We start from the raw sequence: 14528 nt of genomic DNA, 5'->3' as shown, positions 1-14528 counted from the left end.
ATGAGGAGTCAATTCATAACTAATAACAGCTGTCAATATAAATAAATCCCGGTATAACGCTAAAATTATAACTATACTGTAATATACTTTTATGCCAGCACTTATATGTAAGCACTAACATCCTAAGGCCTAACAGCTTTACAATGATCTTTATATAGTGAAATGTTCAATGTGAATCAAAGGGAGTAGTAATTGTTTAATTTATCTTTACAATGAAACCTACTATGCAATACAATCCTATTTTATTCACATCTGATGGGGCTAGTAAATGTTTAATTTACTATGCAATAAAATTGATGGTGACATTGCAGCCATGTTTGTGCTGAGTAGTGTTGTATTATGTAAGGGATAAGTACTTGTGCTTTAATGTCGAGGTAGGTATTGCTGTAATGTAGAGGTTGTATAATCAATTAATGCAATTTGGGGTGTATTGCTGTTACGGTAACTGGTATATTGCTGTAATATGGCAGGTATTGCTGACTGCTTAACATAATACTATACGGTTGTGGCTCCATCCATGTAGGATCTGGGTAGATGACAGTAGGCCAGGTATACAGAATATGCAGAAGGTTGCGGCTTCAGCCATACAGGACTTTGGCAGAAGACAGCAAGCCAGTTATACAGGATAACTTCCAGGAACCAACAGGAGTAGGACCAGGATCTATCTACCAGAACCAGAAACATAGGACCAGGGGTTCATACTTACTGGCATGAACTGTTATCAGCAGGGCATGGCTGGACTTACTGCAAGATAAAGGGGCAGTAACCAATCAGAGAGCACCAGCAGCCCAGCTCACTTTGAGTAACTAATTCCGTGCAGCTAGAGCGTTGCATGTCTTCCACAGCCTCCTATCAGTCCAGAATCCCCAGCAGCCACCCAGTGACCACAGGGATGCCGGTGGGGGGAGTGCCATGATGTCCTTCTTGTTTAGCAATGACCGGGACCTGAGCCAACGCGACTCGTTACATTGGCACAATGAAACAGTGTACTGCACCGCCTTAGAGTAGGGGCCCAATCACAGCCTTCACATGGGCCCCCTCTTAAGTTATACCACCTCTGTTTAGGGCAATAGGACATTAATGCTTACCATTATACAGTACTATCTGTGCTTCCCACCGATAACTTATTATCTACATACTGTATCTACAAATAACCAAAATTACATGATCATTTCACGTTGTATACAATTTTGCCAACGCCACTCACTATTTAATGCTTAGTATTTTTTGCATTACTCTCAGCAGAGCCTTCTTCACCTCTCTATTCCGTAGACTGTAGACTAGAGGGTTTATAACTGGTGTAACAGCTGTGTACAGTGCTGTAAAGACCAGTTCTAGGACATTGGAGTACTCTGATGGTGGCACCATGTACACAGAATATCCCGTTGCATAGTAAAATATGACAATAGTGAGGTGGGATGAGCAGGTTGAGAAGGCTTTCTTTCTTCCGTCCTTAGATTTTATCTGCAAGATGACCCTGATAATTTTTATATAAGATGTCAAACAAAACAAAAACGGAAAAAATGCAAACACCAATACTTCTGCATAGATTACATTATAAAACCTATCAACAACAGAACAGGAGATATTAAGTAATGCTTTAGCATCACAGAAAATCTGATGTATGACATTTGAATGACAGAAGGACAAGTGGGACACTGACATTGTAAACACAATTGAGTTTAAGAATCCTGTTATCCAAGTGCCAGCTGTAATTAAGAGACAAGTTTTCCTATTTAAGATATTGTGATAGTGTAACGGATGACATATAGCAACATATCGGTCATATGCCATAATGAATATAAGAACATCCTCCGTGGAGGCAGCCAAAACATAAAAGTACATCTGGGTGAAGCATTGTATGAAGGACATTGTATTATCTCCAGATAGTAACATGTACAGCAGGTTAGGGACAATAGTGGTTGTATAACAGATATCTACTAAGGCCAGGTTACAGAGAAATAGATACATGGGGGTATGTAACTGAGCATCAATATATATCACTGTAATTATAATAGTATTAATGAACACTCCAACTATATATAGTATGAAAAAGACACTGGTAGTTAGAGACGTGTAATCTGATTTGGAGGAAAATATTTCAAAGTTGAATTCTCTAATATAAGTATTGTTCACCATGTTATATTTAGGTTATTATGAAGAGAAAAATACAAAGAATGAGAACAAAATAAATACAGTAGATTCTGAAAACTCTGTCAACTATAACTGTAGAAAACAAAGATCTTCATGTAGCACCAGTAGTACCTGTTACCCTTCACTGTTCTATGCAATGATGCACCTATACTCCTTGCATTCCTTTAGTGTACCTAATCTGTTTTTCTACAAGCTTGACCTTCAATAAAATTTAAGGTCACAGGAGATGTCTTTGTTCAAAGGTCCATGGAATTCAGTGGACCATTAGGAAAATTGTTATAGTTGGTCTCAGAGTCAGGGGCAATTGCACAATTTTGAAAGAGGGGTTTCTAAATTGTATTCTGTAATAACTACTGTAAGTTGAAACCATTCAGTTTACAATCTGAGTCTTGGCTTGGGTGTTCCCGCCAGACTCGTGTTCCAGATCAAGGCAAAATGTACTGCTCTTTACACTGCACCCCAGAATGCTGCCCCCAGTTCGATGTACCCCAGTACGCTGTATGCCAGGGCAACTTTGTTCAAAGACAATTCCATGTTGCACCACTTTTCATTTATGCCACTACTGTGTGGCAAGGTTCCATAGATGTGCTATAAAGTGCTGTGTGCTTGGGTCACTGCTCTATCATTTAGTAACCACCCACCTTGCTTCAGCCTTTAGCTTTAATCGGGTAAAAACAGTATTGTGAGCTGTGAGGTGGTCAAAATTGACTGGAATTAAATGGAAAATAATGTTATTGAGGTTAATAATACTTTAGGAACAAAACAGGTCCACATTATCTAATTTTAGCTTTTTTGGATACATTTTTGGAAAAAATCCAAAACAAAAATCAGTCACTAATGAAATCCAAAACGGAATCTAAATCCAAAACCAGACGATGAATTCGAACCAAAACCAAAAGGAAAACCAGCAAATATGGTCCGGCACAAATCTCTAGCTCTAACACCATTAAATTGCAGTTACAATGTGCTCCTTTCCCAGATACCGAGCTCACATTTAGACACTGGCTGGCACGCATGCAAAAAAGCCTTGTGCAGGTTCAATAGCCAGCAGCCAGGTCAATATAAGGCATTTTTTTTAAAACATACCTACTTTTTATATTGCTAGGATTTTTTTCTTTATAATTGTCACCTAGATTTAATTTTTCTCTCTTGCAATCCTTAAAATCACATAGTAGTAGATTTACTAAATCTTCTAAAATAGACAAATGGATTTGTTGCTCTTTGCAATCAAGCAGAATATGTCTGTAATATTTTAAGATGCAATAGAGATAACACACCAACACCTTTATTTACATTTTTGTAAATGTAGCCCATAATGATGAAATAAAGTGTTCATAGAAAGTATGTTTTATGTCTTTGTGATCTTTATGTATTTACAATCTTATTTTCTTATTATTATTCAGTGATTTATTTAACCACTTGCCTGGCAGGGTAGCATCATTTGCGACCAAGCCAGGCAGGGCATTATCTGACCTGCAGTGGTGAATTTTTCATTAGGCACATGAGGCATGTGCCTATGGGCGGCATTTGTTTGGAGGCTGCACTGCGATCAGGTCTTGACTGCGCATGCGTATGCCCCGCAATGCGCTGGCACTGTGGACCACAGCGACGGTCAGCGTTGGGATGGTGCGAAAATTCTGAACGCACCGACAATCGCAAGGAAATTGACAGGAAGAGGGCATTTGTGGGTGGCAACTGACCGTTTTCAAGGAGTGTCCGGGAAAATGCAGGAGGCACCAGGCATTTGGAGGGAGGGTTTCTGATGTCAGCTCAGAGGAGCTGCCACCTGGGAAATGTAAAGTAAACACCCCCACCTCCCAGCTCCCTGGTGTGCATCTGGCAGCTTCTCAGATGATCAGCCACCTGGGAAATGAAAATTGTGATGGCCATGAAGGTTTCCAATGTTTCGATGGTGATGACCTGATGTTCCGATGTTTGAGGAAGAAAATAATTATTTTACAAATATTAGGAAAATATTTTTTGGGGGTAAGATTTTTACATGTTCTTTTCCTAATTCACTCTTTAACCACTTGCCTGGCATGTGGCAAGTGGTTAACCCCTTGAAAGTATATTTAAAAAGTTTCCCTACTAATACGTCTACCCTCAAACCAGCACAATCACCTGTGTATGTTTAACACAAATGTGCATGAGCATATACAGTATCTCTCAGAATAAATAATACATTGGGGGAGATGTACTAACCCTTGAAAAGTGATACATTTCCCGGTGATAAAGTACCAGCCAATCAGCTCCTAAATGCCATGTTGCAGGCTGGGTTGGAAAAATGACAGTTCGGAGCTGGTTAGTTGGTGCCTTATCACCGTGCAAGTTATCACTTTTCAAAGCTTAGAACATCTGGCCCATTAAGTACTACGTAAAGTTTAATGGGTACCCGGACTCCAGGTCAACACCAGTTAGGTCAACACCACTTAGGTCGACACCAATTGGTCGACACACCTTAGGTCGACACCTGACATAGGTCAACATGGGCAAAATGTCGACATGAACAAGGTCGACATGAGTTTTTCACTTTTTTTTTTTAACTTTTTCATACATTACGATCCACGTGGATTATGATTGGGAATGGTAACCTGTGTTGAGCGCAACGGTAGCTGAGCGAGGCACCTTGCCCGAAGCGTGGCGAGTGGACATGGTGCACCAATTGGGGTTCCCGGTCACATTACGGAGAAAACAACATAAAAAAACCTCATGTTGACCTTGTTCACGTCGACCTTTTGTCCATGTCAACCTATTTCAGGTATCGACCTAAGGTGTGTCGACCAATTGGTGTCTACCTAATTGGTGTCGGCCCTGAGTCCCAGACCAGTTTTTTGTACCTCTTATTTGTAATTACATTTAATGGTAAAGCATGTATTCTCTTGCAGTGACAAACATTGATGCAAATGATAGAGAACTTGACATATATAAAACAAATTATTTTTTCTTTTATTAGTTTTGAACCTATATGAGACAGTTTAGAAATAAAAACATTTATCTGGCTGTATTAGGAGAGATTAATTCTAATGACTAACAACTAATTATAATATGGATGTTATATGTGTCTCTCATAGCAGCTACCTACTGTATATAAGTAGCACTGTATTGAACTGAATGAAGACTTATGTTATGCTGTGCAAAGAGGTCGATGTACTGTACTCTGAGATTTGCACTTGCTATCTTTATAGGGTATGTGCACCTCTGGCAAAGGCAGAAAAAATATATTATCAGACTAATCAATATATTTGCTATATATATACAGTAAATATATATAACCAGAGAATGCAATATGCGGCCACACACAATTTAACAATGTAGGATGGGGAAGGGGGGGTGCTTGATCGTAAAGTGGTAATAGCACATTGGTGTACTGTATATTTACTAAAGTTAATTTTTCAGAGGTTTCATATCAATACTAAATTGCTGAAAATTGATCTATATCAACATTGGGTATCAGATGCTATAACACACATGTATTAACAGATCATTTTATATGTATTATTAAATGTTATTATGTATGTTTAAGCTATAGAAACTATTATACGATAGATATTACTCACAGCGTTTCTGCCATATGTGTCTCTCATAGTGTCAAGCTGTAGAGTGTTCATCTGAATGACAATTTATTTTATGCTGTAGGGTATACAGCTCTCTGGCAAAGACAGCAATACTGTATATATTATATGAAATAGAAGTATAGAGATAGATAGATAGATAGATAGATAGATAGATAGATAGATAGATAGATAGATAGATAGATAGATAGATAACTATATGGAAACAGGATTCTTATTATATTGGCAGGTGAATATAATAAAATATAATAAATTTAAATAATATAAGAACCCTTTATGCCCCATATACTGTACCTTTTGTATTTTTTCTTTGGTTGCACTCCTTTATGTGCTTGTAGTAATGGTTTAATTATAATTAAATGCCGTTATGCAATACTCAAATGGAGAATAGCTTTCACACATATTAAAATCTTCTACATTGTATTTAATTTCATTCTTAAATTGTAAATAAATGTTCACTGTAATCAGAATTTTAAAAATTTATGGTGGGTCTGCAAAATACTGAGGAATCATAATTTTACTTTCATTTAAAATTTTGGTCAACTGCCAAAACCTTTACAAAGAATTTAAATCTTTCTAGATAATGGAATTTTTGTAACTTGCGTGGTGGACTTTTATTTTAAAAAAACAAAACAATATTTTATCCCATTTTCTCATTTTAAAAAACAGCATACAAGAAAAGTATAGCACAGTAACACTGCATTTTACATTGTAATTTCAAAGATAGGATCATTAGTAACTGCTGGATGAGCAGAAAAGAGATCACAGGAAAGGAAGGAGTCTTATTTATACTGTGCTAATCACTGTACTATGCACTACTGTTACTATAGGGAGAAGGAGAAAATTATGGAATTAAATCACACTTTGGTTTTGCCCCTGAGTTTTCATTATACAGTTTTCAAAACATAATAACAAAATACATTTACTTTGTTTCTTTCCAATTATATGTATATTTTTTTTTAATTATATTCATAACTTTTGTATTTTTAAGTACCCACATTCAAAATTCGCAGTATACCCTTTTGGTTCAAAAACTGTGTTGGAAATGGGAATACTGAATACTTCAGTATGGTATGGGCGAGGTGGGCTATCTTTTAGGGTATGTACTGAACATGGGCACCATCTTGAAATCGGCCATCTTGAATCTAAGTCATTTTTTTCAAATGGAAAGGGGGTCGTGTAACATATCAGACAACATCAGAATTTTCTGAAAAGTTTACTCCTGCAAACATATTTAGGGATAGGTTTAGGCTGTGGGAGGGGAAGGTAAGGGTGAGACTGTGGGAGGGGAAGGTTAGGGTGAGGCTGTGGGTGGGGGGAGGGTTACGGGGAGGATGCAGGAGGGGAGGGTAAGGGTGAATTTGTGGGGGAGGATAATTGGGGTTAGGCTACATGATGAGAGGGTTAGGGTTAGGCTGCAGGTATAGGTAAGGCTTCGGTTGGGAAAGGTTAGGGTGAGGCTGCGGGAAGGAAGGGTTAGGATTAGGCTGCAGGGGGAGGGTAATTATGCAGGAGGGAGGGTTAGCATTAGGCTGTGGGAGAGAAGGGTTAGGTTGAAGATGCAGGAGGGGAGGGTTAAGGTGAGGCTACAGGAGGGGAGTGTTAAGGTGAGGCTACAGGAGTTGAGTGATAGGGTGAGGCTACAGGATAAGAGGGTTAGTGTTAGGCTGCAGGAGTTTGATTAGGCTACAGGAGGGGAGGATTAGGGTTAATCTGCAGGAGGGGAGGGTTAGGGTGAGGATGCAGGGAAGGATGATTAGGGTTAGGCTGAAGGAGGGGTGGGTTAGCATAAGGCTGTGGCAGGGGAGGGTTAGTGTGAGGCTGCAGATGGAGATGGTTAGGGTGAGGCTGTGGGTGGGGAAGGTTAGAGTGAGGCTGTGGGTGGGGTTATGGTTAGGGTTTGATTCCGGACGGGAGGGTGTATAATAAAAATAAATAAATATATACATATATATATATATATGGGATAGGAGATCCTTTTTGCGCTCTAAAATTGGACCTATACCTTTAATTGTACTCAATAATTTTATTAAGGGGCAAGCTTCTACACAGAGATGGTCCCCTGTCGAACAAGACCAAAAATAGAAGCCAAGAAATAGTATATCTCTTGAGTGAAAAAATCTTTTATTGTTTGAAAAAGTTGTTATTCAATTTTTTGGCTGTAATGAACAATAACACATTGTAAAAGTGTACATCATTTTTATCAGTATTGAAATTTAATTATTTTAGCAATAAAAAGCAACAGATGTTTTAAAGTTTAAAGGGTGTTTGTGTGATGTCATCCTCTCTTTGTCAGAAACCAAAATAACCATATTATATTGTATTCTACATAAATATATTTATTTCAGTCATTAAGTGCGCTCCACAGATATATACTATTTCTTGATATATATATATATATATATATATATATAAAGAAAAGCACCGATGTTCAATCTCCTTAGGGGGAGTAATAGGAGAGCCTATAGTTTCACAAATGACCATGGTTCTAAGGATAAACACATTTCCAGTCATTCACCCTAAGACTTTCCCCTGCTTGCTCCCTCCTTTCCAGAGGGGCAATGTGTCTGTTATGCTATGCACCGAAGTAAGAGTCAGCATCTGAGGTTTTATTGTTAATGCTGGGGGTCTCTATGCACATACTGAGTGCACACCCCACAGTCAAGCACGCAGTAATTATGTGTTGCTGTAGAGATCTGTCTGGTCCTGGTGCAGCTCCAAGTTGACCGCTTGCTGTCTCTAAAGTTATGACAGTGTCCGTTGTATGGTGTAGCAGTGCAAGTCCCAGGCTATGGCTCTGCTGCTGTGCTGTGTATCACTGAGCTAATTTAGTCTGTCCTATCTCTTTTATTGAATTTGTCGCTGGTCCAACAGCCAATCAGGAGCGGCTGTATCTGATTTGCTGCTGGCCCACAGACTGCATTTGGTTAGCAATTAGCTCCAAATTTGAAATGTCATTCTGTAATAAGCTGCCGGGTCTCCTCTCTGTCCAGTCCTGGGACAGAAGTACCTGTAGTCCACCCGATGGCAGCCCTTCTACCATATATCATAGGGGTATGTGCCCTGGTTGACAGAAGGCAGGGGGTTGCCAGCAGGAGAGCTCAGTACCACATTTCAAAGGATGACCGGGGAGCAGGATGAGCAGGGAGGGAGTTCATGTGATTATCATCTCCCAGGAATCATGCACTGAAGAAATAGGCTGTGCAGCCCCTGTCCCCCTCTGATTTCCCCTCTTTTTCACTCACAGCTAGGGTTGCCACATTGCTAAAATACCAGGCCAGGGCTACTATGTTAACATGAAAAAAGCAAACATTTAGAAAACGTCTTTAGTAAAGTATCAGATGTGTCCACGATTACCTTTGTTAAAAAAGTATCATGGCCTGCCAATCATGGCACTAGATAAGCTTTCCTCCCAAGATATACATGGCATGCCATGTGTAAATCATCTGAAATATATTGCAGTACCACTTTTCAGACAGCAGGTGGCATTTTCAGAAACTGAGTAAGCAGAAAGTCTGAGAGAAAGATTCTAGAGGGGTTAATTCAAACCTGATTGTAGAAGCATTTTTGTTAGCAGATGGGCAAAACCATGGTGGTCATTCCAACCTGATCGCACGCTAGGTTTTTTGCTGTGGTTCGATCAGTTCAAAACTGCGCATGTGTATGCACCACAATGTGCATGCGCGTTGTACGGGTACAAAGCGGATCATTGCTGAGCGATGGATTTAACGAAGAATCAATTCGCACAGCAGATCGCAAGGAGATAGACAGTAAGAAGGCGTTTGTGGGTGGCATCTGACTATTTTATGGGAGTGTTTGGAAAAATGCAGGCATGTCCAAGCGTTTGCAGGGCATAAATTCCCATCCCCCACCCTCCCCGATCACAGCAGTGGCAGCTCTGTGTGATAGCAATCACTCTACACACTCACAGTGCACACATAATAACTAATAGTTTTTAAATGGACCAATGGGAAAGAATTATGCTTTGCTATATAAGAAACTGTAAATAAATAATTATGACACTATATTTCTTATATTTCTTAAACTGGAACCAAGTTTCAACAGTGATTATGTGGCTGATAGGTACTGCATATCCCAAGTACCCAGATGTTCAGATGTCGCTATGGCCCAGCGATTAAGATCCTGCATGCAGGATAAGTCTTGTCAGATCGCATGTCAGGGTCAGTGTTCACTGGCCCTGACAGATCGCTCAGCACAAATCGTTGACACATCGCTGTGCAGCGCTGTGTGCTGAGCGATCTTGCTGAGCCAGCTGCAAGTAATTGGAATGGGTCATATTATCAACAATAAGAAGGTCAACAGTCATTAGGTCGACCAATATTAGTCGACAGGTCATATGTCGACACATTAAAAAGGTCAACATGGTTTAGTTAGATAGTGTTGAAAGGTCAACACAAGCAATAGGTCAATATAGAAAAAGTTGACACAAAAAAAAGTCGCAATGAGTTTTTCATGACTTTTGTCAACATATGTCGTCATGGACACCGTAAAAGTGTATGACGTCCTCTCGCATGGGGGAAGCTTCAATCTGCCGGCACCGTTGCCTGTCAAACAGTGTGACAGGCACAGCAGCTGGCAGCGGCAGCAGTGGGCCCAGGCGCAGCAGCAGAGATGGAGAGCAGACAGAGTGCCTCTCCACCCTGACGCCTACCTGCTTTGCATTCCTTTGCTGAGTGGGTAGCGCCGGGCCTGGTTGTGTGTTTCATATAATATTCCCACCATATTGCTCATTTAGGGTGACCATACTATCCCTTTTACCTTGGACGCTAATGGATTTCACAGGTTCTGTGGCTGATTTTAACTAGAGATGTGTTTCGTGTTTTTGATTTGGATCCCCGCTCGTGTCTTGGATCTGGTTTGGTTTTGCCAAAACCACCCTTTCAGGTTTTGGTTTTGAATCTGGATCATTTTGGTAAAAAACATAAAAACACCTAAAATCATAGAAGTTGGGGGTAATTTTGATCCTACGGTATTACTAACCTCAATAACAATCATTTCCACTCATTTCCAGTATAGTCTGAACACCTCAGACATCACAATATTGTTTGTATGCCAAAAGGTTGAACCGAGGTGGCTGTACGACTAAGCTAAGCGACACAAGAGTGCGGCACAAACACCTGGTCCATCTAGGAGTGGCACTGCAATGTCAGACAGGATGGCAGATTTAAAAACTAGGCCCCAAACAGCTCATCATGCAAAGAAGAAAAAGAGGTGCACCGAGGTTGCTGGATGACTAAGCTAAGCGACCCAAGTCGGCGGCACAAACACCTGGCCCATCTAGGAGTGGCACGCTGTGGCTGAATGTCGAAAGTGGGCAGCAATTTTTCGGGCCGCTGACAGCATCTCCTGCACGCCCATGTCATTTTTAAAAAAAGTCTGCACCACCAAATTAATTGTATGTGCAAAACATGGGACATGTTGGAATATGCCCAGATGTAATGCACGCACAATATTGGTGGCGTTGTCTGATATCACAAATCCCCAGGTTAGTCTAAGTGGGGTAAGCCATTGTGCGATGATGTCCCTCAGTTTCCGTAAGAGGTTGTCAGCAGTGTGCCTCTTACGGAAACCGATGATACACAGCGTAGCCTGCCTGGGAACGAGCTGGCAATTGTGAGATGCTGCTACTGGTGCTACTGCTGTTGTTGCTGCGGGAGGCAATACATCTACCCAGTGGGCTGTCACAGTCATGTAGTCCTTAGTTTGCCCTGCTCCACTTGTCCACATGTGCGTGGTTAAGTGGACCGTGGGTACAACTGCATTTTTCAGGATACTGAGGACACTTTTCTTAATGTCCCTGTACAGTCTGGGAATCGCTTTCCTAGTGAAGTGGAATCTAGATAGGATTTGGTACTGGGGACATACTACCTACAACAATTGTTGAAATCCCACTGCACTAATTGCGGATACTGGACTCACTTCTAACACCAACATAGCTGTCAAGGCCTCAGTTATCCACTTTGCAACAGGATGACTGCTGTCATATTTCATCTTCCTTGCAAAGGACTGTTGGACAGTCAATTGCTTAGTTGAAGTAGTACAAGTGGTCTTCCGACTTCCCCTCCGGGATGACGATCGACTCCCAACAGCAACAACAGCAGCGGCAGCAGCAGCAGTAGGAGCAAGTGGTTCTTGATTTTTCCCTATTTTATCCTTCAATTTTTTGTTCTCCATTATTTTTCTGGAGTTATATAATAATATACGGCACAGGAGAGCATACCCCTGCAGAACACAGGAGAAACCCGGTAAAAATTATTTGGATTAAATATAAATAACCCCTTTATTTGGCAAAAATATTACACAGCACAGGATAGCACCACTGGTCTGGACTTATACGGCATTACCCCTAGACTTATACGGCGGTACCCCTGGACTTATACGGCGGCACCCCTGGACTTATACGGCGGTACCCCTGGACTTATACGGCAGTACCCCTGGACTTATATGGCAGCACCACTGGACTGGACTTATACGGCGGTACCCCTGGACTTATATGGTGGTACCACTGGACTTATATGGCAGTACCCCTGGACTTATATGGCGGTACCGCTGGACTTATTCGGAAGCACCAATGGACTGGGCTTATACGGTGGTACCCCTGTATTTATACGGCAGTACCCCTGGACTTATACAGCAGTACCCCATGACTTATACGGCAGTACCCCTGGACTTTTGGAAGCACAGGACACCACCACTGGACTGTTGCAGCACAACACAGCACCACTGGGCTGGAGTTATACAACAGCATTGGACTTATGGCAGCACAGGACACCACCACTGTGACTGGACTGATGCAGCACAAGACACCACCACTGGACTGATACAAAAGAGCAGGTCGCAACCCCACCCACGCGCCACACCACTTTCCAGCACAGACACTCAGGGACGTTTCTTGGGGCATGCGAGCAGTGCAACCGCACTGGGCGCCCGCCGTGGCACTAACTGTGGCTCCCTGCTTCCCCGTCCTATTTCTCCCCGAGTAACCTGCTCGGGGGCGGAGTTTAATGGAATGACGCAGTGGCCTCTGTATGTATAGTCTCTCCCTCTCTCAATGTGTAAAATGGGGACACCTGCCGTAATGTGTGAAATGGGGACTCTTGCCTACCGTAGTGTGGGGATTTAATGTATCAAGGGCATTGCAGTGTGTGGTATAATATGGTGCAGGGGGCATTACTGTGTGGGGTTTAATATGGTAGAATTTTTTTTTCCTGTGGTGGTCGTGATCTGTTGGAGCAGGGTCAAAAACTGGATTGTGAGGTAGTCTTTTCAGATGAGGCCATGCCCATTTAAATGAGGCCACACCCATTTAGTTAAGGCCACGCCCCCTGCCTGGTGCGCACGCAAGTTTTTGTTTTTTTTATCTAGGTGTGTGGGGGGCACATTTTTTTTATGTCATGGGGGGGCGCATTTTTAAATCTCGCACTGGGAGCAAAATTGGCTAGAAGCAGCCCTGCAGACACTGAGGAGACACATCCTCTCTCTACACTGTCCAGGACTGGAGTGAAAATGGCGGTGACACGTAACTGTTTATATGTAATCCAAATCCCTTGAGAATTCTACAGCGGGATGATGACGTTTTGCTTCATTCTGGTTTCCGAGTAGGTGGGAAGTCCTGAGCCAGGCTCGGATCCGGACTCGGAGCGTGAAGTTCAGGGGGGTTCGGTTCCCTGAGAACCGAACCCACTCATCTCTAATTTTCACCAGCTGAAATGTAACTTTGAAGTCAGCCAGCCACAGAACCTGTGTAATCCATGAGCATCCCAGGTAAAAGGGAAAATATTATGCAAATAGGACTACAAACATATTGTGTGCAAACAGTATGTTTGCTGCCTTAATTGCAGAATGTTATTGATCAATTAGGTTTTCAAACTCTTCATTTTACAGTGTTTCATTACTTAATTGATCAACCACATTCCAATTCCTTAGGGTGATTGCATTTTTTTGAGCATTTAGGGGGAAAAATAAAAAACACCATTGTGTGAATATTTTCATAAAAAGCCTAATGAATCAACTCTGATGTTTAAATCAATGCTGCCTATATGTTTGAAAAAATCTTTTCCCTTATGATTGATAATGTGCTAATGGAGAGTTTATACAAACTCCACACAGAGATTTGATACGGAAATTATGATACTAATTAAAAGGCACTATTGAAGACTTCTGCTTACGGTCTCATCCAAGACGCAGCTTAGCTCTGCTGCTCCGCTCTACACCTGATGATCTCACCTTTAAAAGGCAGTCAAACGCCTCCAGCACCTTTCCCCCTGCTGCACAAGTTTGTAGAGAGTCCATATGGAGAAGTTTTTGGCTTCTCCGCCCGCCGTCAAGCCGCTGCAGCCCCGCCAGGAGAAGCGCCGCGCTGATCCCATCATGGCGCCGGACACTGACACTGCGCTCAGCGTCCCTGCACATAAGAAAGCTGCTGCCACAGCAACAGAGGATCCTGACTCACCTCAGGTACGGCACTCCCCTGACTCCCCTGTTACATACAGGGACATAGAAGAAGCAATTCAAAACACTATGACACCATTACTGACACAGGCAGTGTCAGAAATTACCCAGCAGCTACAGCATCTACAGGGATGGGTCTCTGATACAAAAAATAATATTGGCACAATCTCTCATGATTTATCAGAAGCTCAGTGCCATATTTTAAGGCTCCAAAAAGAAAATCACCAGCTTTGGAATAAAGTTGATGAAATTGAGAACCGATCAAGAAGATGCAATATCAGAATAATTGGAGTCCCAGAATCAATAAAAGGTTCTGATATATCATCCTTT

The sequence above is a fragment of the Pseudophryne corroboree genome, chromosome 7 (assembly GCF_028390025.1).
Source record: "Pseudophryne corroboree isolate aPseCor3 chromosome 7, aPseCor3.hap2, whole genome shotgun sequence".
NCBI classification, from domain to species: domain Eukaryota; kingdom Metazoa; phylum Chordata; class Amphibia; order Anura; family Myobatrachidae; genus Pseudophryne; species Pseudophryne corroboree.
This window is presented reverse-complemented; position numbering follows the sequence as displayed.